Consider the following 14838-nt stretch of genomic DNA (forward strand, 5'->3'; position numbering starts at 1 on the left):
GAACCAAGAATCTCAAGTATATATGAGGCGCTCAGCGCCAAAATGGCCTAACCCCAGGAATTTCGTTTTGAGTAAAACGAGTTTAAAGAAAATCATATTTTCAGGGTTTCTTTTTTGTTGGCTTGTAAAAGTTATAAAAAAATATTATTTAATTCTTAATTTGTAATTTTTTTTAGTTAGGTGTGTTGGCTATACTTTTGGGCTAAGGTCTGATATTTTCTTTATTCCGAAACTACATTTGTTATAAATGATTTAGGAAATTTTGTCGCCGAAGCCAAAATGGCGTCTACTAGAGTGACAAAAGTTTTTGGCTCTAATTATAACTCTATTTAATATTATTCAATGGGAATGTATTTTTATATTATAAATTGTTTTATTGCGGTTCGATCTGTGTACTTAGTTTGATTTTTTTGAAAATGTGGGTTAGGCCGTTTTAGTTCTGAGAGCCTCATATGAGGCTACGAGATCAATAATGGCGTAACCCACTTTTTTTCAAAAAATGAGTTTTTCATAAAAATGGGTCTCTTAATATATCTATTTTTAAACAAAAAATAGATTTATGCAGCTAGATACACTCAAAACTAGATGGCACTCAAAAGTGATGCTTTAAAAAACCCTGTATCTTAAATCTCTCGTAGCTCAAAACTTAATTTTATGGCTTACGGCAATATTGTTCTCATAGCCTCATAATAATAATATCATGTTTAAAAGGGTGTTTTTTTTATTGAAAAAATTGATGGGTTACTGTAAAGAAATTTAGTAATAACGTTTTTTTTTTGGGATAAAAACCAGGAAAAAAATAATTTTTGAGTTAAAGGGTGTTATTTTTTAATTCAAGAGTAAATTCTGTAATATTTCCCAAAAAGCCAATGATTGAGTATAAACGTTCAATTTCTCATCGAAACCAAAAATAAAATGAGCTTTTGGCTGAAAGGTTGTTTTTTTTTTAGTACAAGGAATCATAAGAAATTATTAACAAAATCAGCTTAAGATAAAAATGATACGCGATTGGAATCTAGTAATAATGTTGCATTAGGATAGGTGTCAAGTATCTATGGAGTCCATTCAATTATTTTGAATGAAAGGGTGTTTTTTTTTTTGACATTTCGTTCCACTTCAGTTTCCTTCAGAAATGTTTCATTTTCAACTATCGCCTATCGGCCAACCCTGTAACATTATCCCTTACTCATCACCAAAAACTAAAAACATCACTCAGCAATTATTATTGGACACATCCACATTATAGCCCACAAAATATGGATAATATCTTAATACAATCTCAAAATATAGGGTTCCACAGCCAGAACCAGGGAGAATCATTTGGATGTGTCACCGACATATCATCAATCAACTCAAAAACTTGTTTTGCATTTGCCATCGCCATGACGTCGGAATTGAATGCCATCAACTTTAGCTAAGTGAGATATGCGCCCTCTACATGATGACGAGATGTGAGAATTTGTATACTTCATGCCAGATGATATAGCTACTCCAGAAACTTTCTTTCTTTTTCGTCTTCTAGCACTTCCACTTACAAAAAACTCTCTTATATTTATGAATTTCTATGATGTAGCATGTTTTATATTTGCACACATACGACGACGAAGACCGACTCCACCAAAAGTTATTAATGAACCAAGCTTCCATATGTGGAACACGCAGGATATATTCATATGAATCTCACATAAATGATTGCTATACCTCTACGACCCCCTCGCACCCGGTGTTGTGGATTGTCACCCCAAAAATCAGTCTTTTTTTTCTCTCCTTTTTTTTGACATATGCACGCCAATTACGAAGATGAAGTGCACGTTGCACAACAATTTTGTCACGCTCACCAGATTATGAATGCGTCCCAATGGGGCTCCGCCTCATTGCCGATATGCCTGCTGGTGTTGTATACAACTACACTACGAGCACAGTTAATCATGTATCCTCGCATATACACAACACAACTTTGTTTATGATGATAAATATTACTTTTTCCCTGCTACTCCTGCTACTGTCACACACCCTCTGTGTGACATTTGTGTGCGCAAAAATAAAAGCCAACCCAAGCCCGGTAGGCATATACATCACGCAAATGACCCATTCAGCGAGCCCCAATCGTCCTTCCTGTTCCCTTTTTTCTATACCAGCCCAACAGAGGCCCTCCCCCTCCCCATAATGATCGTTTTTGTCACCTAGTTTATGATATCGGAATTATATCGTGTCGCATGTTTTTCCACATAGGCCTCGGGGGAAAAATTATAGGTCAACTTATTCGCTGTTGCACACACTAAGCGAGCGAACATACTGTCATTAATAATTCACGCATGCCTCCCTCCAAAAAAGGTAAAAGGGGGTTCGATGACGACTCCCTCTGCACTGGCTATTAGCTCAATAAACATGGCCATCGTCGAGTTCGCATTTGGCCGCATGTTTTGTGTGCAAAAGTTACTGCGAAACGCTGCAAATTATTGTCCCTCGACAATAAACCCGATAATTATTATTAATTAGCAATAAAAAGCCAGCAGGACGTTGCGTTGTTTTGTATATCTAAGCACTATCCCCATCAGTCCAAAATGCACTTAGAGATAGAGACACAGATCGAACGTCCAAACAACGACGATGAAAGCCAGCGGCATTGAAATGTTTTGGCTTAAATGCAACCGGAAGTTTTGCAAAGAGTGAAAGATGGGTGTGATTAGTTTTAATGGCCGACGGATGGCAAATGCTGAATAAGACATGGACCATCCAGCAGCCAGTAATAACATTTGTTTAAATGAATCCCACTGACGCCTGATGATGTTATATGGAAACGCGCTAAGGCGCTCAATGCAAATACAAACATTGCGAACTGTCAAAGTAAGAGCTTTGCGACGGGGATTGTCATAGTAAACATATTCGTTATTGCGTCTGAATTTCGAATATACTCGAGTCCGAGTGGCGCTTCAAATGACACTAATGACAGCCGCGAGGACAATATACCAAGAAATCGCAATCGGACGCATTATTCGCAAAAGTTTATGATTATGATTCAAGTTGAGTTCGCAGAGAGAGAGAAAGAAAAGTAACGACCATTATAGACTGATTCGAGTATGAAAAAGAGCTGAAAAAAAAAAATAGCACATCACAACAGCGCACACAATGGGGAATAATATAAGGAAAAATAGCTTCCGTCTGGCAAATGGAAGATAAACACAGAAATACTGCTGTGCTGGGGAGCATCCAGCAGCAAAAGAAATGAAGAAAAGTTCAACTTTACAATATGCTCTGAAGCGGAAATATACTATAAGCTACTATACCCCACTTCTACGCTTCTTCTTCGAACAAACTGATGATGATAATGGCGATGGCAATGACTATCAATATGGGATGGATGCTATACTAAAAAAAAAAAAAGGAAGTTTTGTTCATTAAGTTTTTCTTATACTTATTTTTCTTCTTCTTTTTCTTATTTTGTTGCTTTTATAAACTCCTTAATAGATTTTGTTTATGTTTTTCTTATATATTTTTTTTTTCTTTCTGGCCTTTTTTCTTGATCTATTTTAATAAGGGAAATACCTACTCGACGAAATAACAGTTAAGCGATGTTTATGAGGGTTCGTTAAAAGAAAAATATAAGTAGACAAGTTGTATAACAAAAAACGGATGTGCGCGCCTGTTAAAAAAAGTTGTTTTTTTTCATTTTTTTGGAAAGAAAACTGCTTATGAAAGTTTTGACAATCGAAGTATGAAATTTGAAAGTTTAAAGAAGTATCATTCAGTTTGTTGATTTTTTGAAGAAAATAAAGAAAAAGTTTATTTTTAACAGGTCTAGAGAGTATATGTCTTGTTTTTAATGTTTTTTTTAAATTTGCATAGCTGCTGAACTTAACAGTTTTTTGTTTTTTTAGAAGAAGCACTTTTTACTTTCTTGATATAAAATTTTTTAAACTTATTTTAGAGTTTTTTAAACGGAATGATGGATAGTTTGTTAAGTTATGAAGGCTTATAACATTTCCCAAAAAAAAAAAAAAAACATTTTGTGTGAAAATTGTCGATAATTTCTTTTCAAAAGTATTTAACATGATGTTAAATTAATCGAAATACTAGACAAGACTTGACCACGACCATTGAATGAAAGCACGAGGTATTTTTAGAGCTCGATTTTAGAGAAGTCGAGATTTATTTTTTGAACTTAGGTATTTTGTATTTATATTTTTTTTCTCAATAAATTCATTTGAAAAATTGTGGGGGGTAAATTCACCAAAAATTGACAGCATTATTGTAATCTTAGTAAAACCTCAATTTACAGAAGTAAAAGTGCGGACAAATAATTGTCAGATGATTACTTACAAGACTAAAAATTGGTAGGTACCCTCAGATCATTTATAAGTAGAAAAAGGATTTAAAAAAATTATGTTTGCAATTCACACGTGTTAGAATTGAAACCTAAAAAATCATTTTTATTGAAAAAAAAAATCGAAGAAATCTAACTATTTTTTCTTCTTCACCTTTAAATCCATTTTTTTATATATAACAACATATAACAAATTTTATATCATATGAAAGGTTATTGCTTACGTTTTTAATATTTTCTTCAACCATGACTGTCCGACATCTACAAAAATACCAAGAATTTTTTGAAGTCAATCAATTTTCATGCAAAAAAGTAAAAAAAATCAATCTTTTTTCTCTTTATCATTTTTTAAATGATAACCTATAATAAATTCTATATCATGTGAAAGCTTATTATTTCACCTTTTATTTGCCATTTCAATCATATTTCCATGATGTTTAAAAAAAAAAATAAAAATTTTTTAAAGCCAATCATGTCGAAATTTCAAACTGAGATTACGGTACTTCCTACACTGGGGGCTTGTCATCGTCAACAGATCTTCACAAGTGTTTTGAGGTATTTTTTAAAGAGGTATATATCAAATGAAAGGTAATATTATCAGAATGCGTACACAGAGAAAAATATGACCCGCTAAAAACTAACAGATTGCCATATTGTTTTACCGTCCATACATTTCATAAGGAAATCTTATTAAAATCAACGATTAATAAGGTTTTTTTAAGGAGATTTCTTATTATTTTTATAGAGAAAATCTTATTAAAATTTGACTGAAAAGTTGATTTTTTTTGCAACTTAGCACTAGAACAAAAATCGCGATCAATATTTTCATGGCAGGTTGGCTCAGGTGGTAAGGTGTGCGACTAATGATTTGAAGTCTCCAGTTCGATTCCCAGCCTGGTCATCGTTTTTTTTTATTTTTTTGCAGATTTTAAAACAATAAGGAAAACCCGATTGTTTTAATAAGGTTTCCTTCTTGGATGAAAACCATAGAGAAATCTTATTGTTTTTGTTCTATTTTATGTGGTCTATTTTTCTCTGTGTATTAAAGTATAATCAAATTTTTATATTCTCTCTAGATCAAAAGATATAACGTGTTTAGATAACATCACCGTTTTCTCAGGATTTTGAATATAAAATTAATTGAAATTTTGCACAATTATTGTTCATTCTATTACCCATCTACAGTATAAAATTTATTCATCTATCTATTAAAACGAAAATGTTATAATCAATTAATTTTTCCTGTCGCTTTTGTGTAAAAGCGATGATAAAAGTATGAGGGTTGCACTAGTGGGCACAATATAGCTGCCAAAAGGCATTAAAAATCCAAAATTAAAAGGAATATAAAAAAATATTCTAAAAACGATACATATCTGAAAATTGGTCTCATTATACCCCTTTTTAACATATTCAAGGAAAAAAATTGACACGTAGCACAGTGTGTCGTCCCCTTATGATAAATCACTTTTTTTTTGTTAAAAATTAATATTTTTGCTATTAAAATATAATTTAGAAGTGTCAAATCATATGAAAACATATTTATCTTAGAAAATTACCCAGGTTATGTATTCAAAATAAGCTCCGAAACATGAGTACCTCGGAAATCGAAAATATTTTGAGGAATTTATGGGAATCTTTGAGAGTGTATATTTCACGTTTGGTAATTTTTTGAAAAATTTTGTTAATGTTATTTTGTTTATTTGAGTGTTGTTGTAAAACGTATAACAAAAAAAATTAAATTTATAAAATTATATATGAGTTATTAAAATTTCTTTGATAAATGGCCAAAAAAAAAATTAATTTTTAAACTTAATTTAAAAAAAAACATATAAAATCATATCGATAATTTTTTTATATTATTTTGCCTTAGGCCTATACTTAATATTGGCAAAGTTTGGTCTGCTTCTGTTTGCGATTACCAGAGATATTCACATTTATCTGCTACGAGTCAAGTACTCAAAATAATTCGTTTTTTGAGAAACATCTTCAAGGGGATCACAAAAATGAAAAAATCGATGTTTTTAATAATTTTTAGCCATACACAAGTAACAAAAAGATGTTTATGTAATTAAAATTATTTTGAATATTGTTTTCAACAAGAAAAAATTATATTTTTCTGCATACTAAATTTTTAATATAATTACTTGACCCGGCCACGCTCTACTGTGTATTATAGCGTATTTACCAACCTCGCCGATATAAGAATTTACGAAAATGCAAATAAAACGTTATTTCAAAATTTGAAAGCGATTGACAAAAAACTATTCGAGATTTGCTATGAAACGCAAATAAACATACGATTTTTTTGTATAGAGAAGATAAACAAAACAAGTTGACTTCAACTTAAGATTTCTCAAGGTAGAAAAAAGATATTGAAAGGATTTAAACGGTCTTTAAAAGAAAACATTTAGTTCTTTTAGAAACTGTCACAAATTTATTTAAAATAAATCACCACGTTCAAGAACATAACCTCAAAAACTGTTAAAAAACGACATTTCAGATTTTCTAACGGGAATATTTCAAAAATGTGATATGATAGAATTTTTCTGACTTCGGATTCGAGTTCAGCACACCAAAAACCTTACGAAAAGTATATTTTTGTTTATATATAAAAAAAAATTAATTTTGCTCACAAGTGGCTTCTTCAATAAATGTTAATTTCGTAAATTATATATACTAAAAAAAAAGTAATAGGTTGTTTAATTTGTTAATTTGTAATTTTTTTTCTATTCCTGCCATAAAAACACAAAAAAAGATATTAAAACTATAAAAACTTAGCTGCAAGTATTTATCATAAACTTTTGTATGGGCTCGACACACTGTGCGTAGGTTGAACCATCAACCCTAAAACTTTGAAAAAACCTTTTCTTTAACGTTATTATTATCTAAGCTTTCCGTATTTAAATAACTTATCAACGGGGAAAGCATCACGGAAATCAATCCTCAAATTATTGTACAATTTTTCTAAAATCCGTTTCAAGAACCACACATGCATGTACGGTAGATGCTTCAAAAAGTACCACCTGTCCTATCTATCCGATTCATGTAATACACTCAATTTTTTTTAAAGCACACTGGGATGAGAAAAAAGGTCGATTGGATGCATTAAGTTTCTGTCAAAAAATTCTAACCTCAAAAAAATTGTCAAAGCTTGTTATTAATTGCAGAAAATTAACTACCCGGAAAAAATACATATAGTTTCTCTGAAATGTGTTTGAAGAATGTTTCATGTCAATCCTTCTTATTTTTTTCCAATAACCATCTATAACTGACTAAGAATTCTAAAGGTTTTGAAATCAAGTTATCAACAATTAAGGTATACCTATACCTTCTCTGGTGAACTTTTGCCATATTATCGATAACACGTTCGGTATACTTTTATTTCTTCCCCCTCCCTCACACAAAAACACACCTTTTGGGTAAATTCAACTTGATTCGATCCTGCACATTGGTACATAATCCATGAGCTTGAGCATAGCTCTCAACCAACTCAAACCTAACTACCCTACACCGGATAGAAAAATATCCATACTTTGTGACTTGTATTTCCGTTTGAGTGGTCATTACCAATTGGACATATCTGCAAGGAATAGGTTATGGCAGGGCACACTAACGTTCAAGTACCTGGAAGGAGCAAGCAAGTACAATCGTCGTCGGTCGTTCGCCATCAGCTTGATGTAAACCGATGATGACGGTTCGAAAAGAGTTGTAAGTGGTATATCCCTCCAACTATATAGTCCTTGATAATATTCTGAGAAGGGCGAAGGGGGGTAAAATGGAGCTTATAGAGCAAGCAATACACAGTCAAGTCAGCCACACTGCCACTGCCACTGGCGACAGATTATTACTATGCGATCGATACGAAACGAGTTGACTACTTGAACGCAAGTAGCATATTTCCAGGATGTTGTATATGAATAGCTTATAATGCTTGGGCTTGAGCTGCTGCTGCAACTCTGAACAGTCTGAATAATGGGCAAAGGTATAGAATAGAGAGAGGTAGAGGTGGTTGTTGCTAGCTGGTGGCTGGTTTGCTAGGAAAAACAATATAAAATCGAATAATAAATTGGTATCCCTATCGGGGGCCCGCATTGTCTATTCATTGTGTGGCATGATGTTGATTGTTAGTTGTATACTTATGAATTCAAGGAAGGTTCTTTGGCGCTCCCCTTAAGAGCTGTCTGTCTCATTTCATTTGGAATTCAAATTGGAGTTTAGTTTCACAAACTTGTGTTGACTTTTTTTTGTCTTCGTTCTTTTTTGGTTTTTTTTTTTGTTCTTCTGTTTTTCTGTTATTATTTCCCTGAAAAAAGAACAAAAAACAAGAAAATTGGGCTTGGCTTTTTGAAAATTCGAATATAATAGATGCACACAGAGTAATATACAAAACGAATACGAGTACAAGTATTTTGTATATAGTTAAGGTGCACAATAATTTTTGAAGCATTATTTTCTGTATGCAATATGGGTTTGAAAGAGAAGGAGGGGGAAAGGAGGTTTTGAAACTTGAAGCAATTTGGCTTTTGTTGTTTATGTTTTGAATGAAAATTTAAATGCTTATAATCTTCTATGGGAATAAAGCAAAATGGCGGCGATTATAAAAGTTTATCTTTTTGTTTTTTGGTCTTGTTGTTTGACATGACATCATAAGAAGTTTTATTCTTTCATTTTCAGATTTAAATTTTTCAAAAGAATTACCTATGTAGTTTTTGAAATGATCAAAATGGTTTTAATGACTTAGCAGGGACAACTGTTGTTTTAACATGATATTTTTGTAATGAGGTATTGAAGAGTCGTTAAAAGTGTTTAGGGATATCCATATCCATGATATTTAGGAGAGTTTTATTTAAGTAAACGAAATTAACTTCGTATAAAGTTTATTAATAGAAATCTTAAACCAGAGTAGAGTTAAAAACTTTCAAAACAAGTCATTTTTAACGAATTTTAAGGAATTCATTTCGGTTGTTGTACATTGTATACATGGAATTTTTGAAAACAAAATGAAAAATATCTAAGGTCTTTTACACCTATGACACAATTGATATAAAAAAAATTAAAAATAATACTCATACGCCCTAGTGAATCTTACTTTAGTTATAATCAATTGGTGAAAATAATCGGTATCAAGATGAGAAACATTTTTTGAAAAAAAATAAAACTTCTATTTTTATATTACCTACTGAAATAAATTTAACAAGCAACTAAAAAACATCGACAACTAAATAAACATATGTCAGGATGGCCGAGCGGTCTAAGGCGCCAGACTCAAGAGCAATCTTGCCTAGACAAATAGGTTACTGAGCGTTCTGGTCCTCTCTGAGGGCGTGGGTTCGAATCCCACTTCTGACAATAGTTTTTTTTTTTTTATTTGGAAATACTTTTGTTTTGTTTTTTTTTTTAACTTTTTATGGGCGGTTTTTCTTTTTAATGTTTGTTTTGAGTGAATAATATGTATCAAATTAAAAAAAACATAGGTCTGTAAAGTTGTTTTTTGCACGATAATTTTACTTGATATCGTCATAAGAAAGTAAGTTGTGTGCTTAAGATAAATAAAATGCACGACTGGGGTCGCACGTACTTGCTCTAAGTTACTCTAATGTGGAAGCTTTTAACTGAACAAAATTACTGAAAATTTAAAATATAATCTGTTTTTATAATTGAATAAATGTCGTTTTAAATTATCTTTTACACAAAACCAAGTATTCCATTTTATTTCTTGCATAACAAAGAATTTTTAGAAAATAAATTTCGAAAATAGTTAGAGCCGTCTTTTTTTAAATAATTTTTAATATATGTATAAAAATTTTCCAACATCATTCAAAAACAAGTAAAAATATTGCTACCTATACCATTTTGAAGAAATAATTAATTCACACATTATTTAAAAATTTTTCAATTACCCGTTTTCAAAAATTTGATTTTTCAAAAAAAAAATTGAAATACAATTTTTTAAAAATGCAAAAATGTATTTTTTGAAATTTTACTTAAATTTTAATTTTACCTTTCCCTAAACGCTTTTGTATAAAAATTTTGGTTGAAATCAGGTCAATGTTGCACAAGATTTTCAGAAACCAAAAGTAACCGTTCTATGGCAGGTACCGTTAATAATGGTACAAGAAATATTTGTTTTATTTCAAAAGTTTTTTGTTATATGTATACTATAGACAAAAATTTGAATCAAAATAGTTAGAGCCATTTTTGAAAAAAAGTAATTTTTCTATTTTCGTTAGTTTTGGTCAGAAAAAAAAAATTAATCAAGTTCCCCTCTAGGAAATCCCCAAGAACTACTAACTACACGGTTAAAAATTCTGGAGTATTTTTAATACTTTTTGGGTTACATTTAGGTCTACGCCAGAAATGTATTAAAATTTAATAGGTACAAGACAAATATTAAAATTTTTTATTTAATACAAAATGTATTAAAATGTAATATAGTTGTATTAAAAAATAATACAGTTTATATTAGAATTTTATACCAAATGCATTAAATTTCAATTACCTATTGCATATTAAAATTTAATCTTTAGGCCGTGTGCGAATTGCGTTAAAATGTTGGTTAAAATATGACGTTTGGTTAAAATTTGACACTAGCATGGTGAATAAAATGGGTTAAAATTTACCCAGCTGCGGAGCAGGGTAAAATTTGACACTAGTGGTTAAAATTTGACGTTTCTCAAGATAGAAAGATCAAGATAGATTTGAAATTATTTTTGTTATAATGCGTTGATATTTTAAGAAATGTTAAAAGTATTAATACAAAGTACTTCCTCAAATTGATATTCATCTTGAAAAATTGAAAATCTACTAATTGTTTATTTGTTTTTTATTTTTTATATTTCTATTTTGTTGGCAGCTGGTGAACTACGAATTAGTGTTCGAAGACTGAATTAATAAATTTCTTTTTGATCATAATGAAATGGGAATTTATCTATAAAATAAAAAAAAAGTATGTGAAATTGAGAATTTCTTACATTTTCATACTAGAATATTTAACTTGATTTATTTTCAACTGGGTTTTGTTAAAAAAAAATAGTTAATTGAATATAAGAAAAACCATTTTTGAGGGTAATTTTGTTTTATCTTGAGGGAATTTTATTCAAAGTAGTACCAAGAAAAAAGTCCCATTTAATACATTTTAACCCAATTCGCACAGCAAAAAAAATAAATTTGATCCCTTTTTTTAACCAAACGTCAAATTTTAATCGTGGTAGAAATTTTAACCAACATTTTAACGCAATTCGCACACGGCCTTAATAATACAAATACATTTCAATTCAATACCAAATGTATTGAAAGATATAATGAAATGTATTCTTTTTTAAAATTTCATTACTGAAAATAAATATTAATCATAAAAAAATATAAGAATGGTGATATTATTGTCTCTATTTTATCTGTTTCACAAACTGTGGCATGTAAAATCTTATTGCCGATCAAAATTCATCTGCATGTATGCATTTTGTTTCGAAAAAACACAAAGCGCCTTCAAATTAGTACAAATTTACAAATTTTAATTTAATTTTTTTTTAGAAAAGGTACCTCAAACAATAGATTTTTTTCATTAAAAAAAAAATGGCTGCTGCTGACATTTTAATCCTTTTTATATTAGTTTTTATTAAATTTGTATTATATTTTAATACAAAATATATTAAAATGTAATATAATTATATTAAAATTTAATACAAAAATGTTTAGACGTTTAGGCTGTAGCTCGACAGACAGACAGACAGACAGAATTGCTGGATCCACTTTTTTGGCATTCTCTATCATCGTAATGTCAGGCAAAATTGTTCTCTCGAGTTCGATTTTTTTCCGAATCCTAAACTTGCCCTTTAGTGCCAGTAAAAATATTTAATGCACCCATTTTAGGAGATGTATCAAAAACCAACTCTTTTTTCTGATTCATCTCTGTTAAAGCTTTTTTTTTTAATGTTAAAACTGCTGCCAAAATATTATTTGTGATCAAAACCAAAAATATCCTGCCTTAGACCTTTAAAGTTCATCAAAATTTAGCTCAAAACGATCACATGTCAAAATGCATCATGATTGTTATCTCTCTAATTTTGTTTACCTTAATACTGGTTATACATTTTAATCATCAAGTAACACACACAGACGACGACGCGACGGTGTTCGACTAGAAACTCCGTTAATATGGTTTAGCAGTTATGACTTTTTTAACAGCACAGAGCTTGTTGTGTGCATTACTTACACACTACAACATCATTATTTTCTTTGCACTAATCGCAATGATGCATCTAGAGGCTCCGCGGTTCCTGGGTATAGCTGATGGCTGGTAGCAGCTTCTCGTGGCGCGTTGACTATGTGTTCAAAATCCGCCATTCATTATAAATAACACGAACCCATCATTACTTCCTGAACTTAATTATAATTAATAATCATAAAGACAAAACACCATAAACATGAGCCAAACTAGCATCCGTTGTTATATAGTCCTTTCCAGTTCCACCAGAGGGAGCTGGCATGGGAGTCTATATCTAATACCTTATACCTTTAAACCCACCAGCAGCATACATGAAAGCCTTGTGGCTCCTTTATAAACGTCGATCTTTTTGTTGTTGTTATTTTTTTGTAGCTCCACTATATTGCATGTTGTGTGTTGTCAGTAAAAGTGCTATAGAACGGAGAGTGTTTGAAGCAAAATCGATTCGCTAGAGCTAGCTTATAATATAGAACTGCTTGTTCACCGTTCATCGTCACCGCCGCCGCCACACCACCAACATCACTCAATCGTTCTTTTGTCCTAACGAACTTGTAACTCGTCACAGACTGAACACACTATAGGTATTAGGTGCGAGGAGGAGGTAGATATATACCGATTAAATCCCTCGAAGAGCGGCTCCTCGAAACGAACGAAAAGAAGCAATAGAAAAAATATCGGGTTTCCTGTTGTCGTGCACTGGAAAATTGCATAAATATCAAATTGCCATCATTACGTAAAATGCCAGGCCTAAAGGAAGCACACCATCATGTAAAGCACAAGAACTTACATCCTACCGATTGGAGTGCAGTGGGTCCTTTATATTCCTATATTTTTTTCGTTGTTGTGTTATTTTTTGTTGTTGTTATCCTAGAATTTTCTGTCCTGGTTATAGCCAATGCACTTGTGTTAAAAAAAAAAGAAGAAAAATACTCAATCCTTTTGCTACTATATGCCTTGGATATTAGTTAGACAAAAACTTGAAAATTAATTGCTACACTTGAAGCTTTTTGTAAATTGGCAGAAGCGTGTGTAAAAGAATTGTACATTTGTTATTGGTTGTACATTCAATGGAAAGCTATTTGGCAAAAGTAATAGCTTCAATATCTAGAATGATGGGCTTTAGGAATTGGAAAAATGCTAAAGGGGTTTGAATATGTTTGCTATCACACTTGGGAATTTTTTGATTGCTGCTTTTTGTCATCAGCAAAACAAGTAGGTTGTAAATTTAAATAAAATATGGTGTCTATAGGACGTGCATTTCCCCAGCCCGGACCTATCGCACAATTAAAAATAAAGTATGCAGAAGTTTTGTACAAGTTTTGTACAGTTTTGTACAACCAAATTCAAGTTTTGTACAAGCTTACAACGAAAGTTATAGCCAAGTGAAAGTACCGGGCTGGGGAAACGTTTCCCCAGCCCGGACATTTCTCAAAATTAAACAAAAAAAATTTTTTTTAATTCTACAATTATCTACGAGTTTTGTACAGTTTTGTACAACAAAAATCGAGTTTTGTATTTAGTTTACACTAATTACACTACGTACCTAGCCAGCTATACGGTGTGATTCAGGAGTAATGTGCCAAAAAGGTAGAGCGTGTAGGTAAGATTGAGACAAGAAAAAAACTGTATGGGAGGGGGGGTCTATTGCCCCTCGTTTAGCCAGGAGGGGCAATTTAAAAAAAAATTGATTTATTTTGGAAAAAAAATTATTAAAAATCAACGGTTTTACTTACTATAACGTGCTATGTCTTTTTGTAAAGTCAAAACCCTAGTCTTTTAAAAAAAATTTAAAGAAAGCCATTTTATGGAACAGTTTTTGAAAAATTAATTTTCAAAATCAAAATTTTGAAAAAAAAATTTGAAAAAAAATTTCAAACTAATTTTTTTCAAATTTTTATATAATTAAGTACTAATTTAGTTTTTAAAATTCAATGCTCTTATTTATTTTTAAACAAAAACAGAAAACCGAATTCAAAAATATCTTGTCATTTTCGAGAAATTAACAAAAAACCAAAACTACTTTTTTATAAAAAACCTCTTTATTTTCTGTTTTTACGTGGCTGGACTTGTTGATAAATTAATTTATGAAACATTAACCATTCGCCAATTATTTTTTTAACATTCAGACTTAAATAAGGATACAATCAAGTGATACAGTATTGGATTAACCCTGAATTGATCAAATTTTTTCATTGATAACACCTGAAAACTTACCTGAGAATTTTTCTTACTATGTCTGGAGTGCTCGCCGTTCCATAATTTTTTTTTAAAAGACTAGGGTTTTGACTTT

General features: G+C 31.1%; 1 non-coding gene across 1 annotated transcript; it reads left to right on the forward strand.

Annotated features, from left to right (window-relative positions):
* Positions 1-9556: 9556 nt before the first annotated feature.
* Trnal-caa (transfer RNA leucine (anticodon CAA)) lies at positions 9557-9673 on the forward strand. Its single transcript has 2 exons — positions 9557-9594; positions 9629-9673. It is a non-coding gene; the product is annotated as a tRNA-Leu (tRNA).
* Positions 9674-14838: the final 5165 nt, after the last annotated feature.

This window comes from Episyrphus balteatus, chromosome 4 (genome assembly GCF_945859705.1).
Source record: "Episyrphus balteatus chromosome 4, idEpiBalt1.1, whole genome shotgun sequence".
Taxonomy (NCBI): domain Eukaryota; kingdom Metazoa; phylum Arthropoda; class Insecta; order Diptera; family Syrphidae; genus Episyrphus; species Episyrphus balteatus.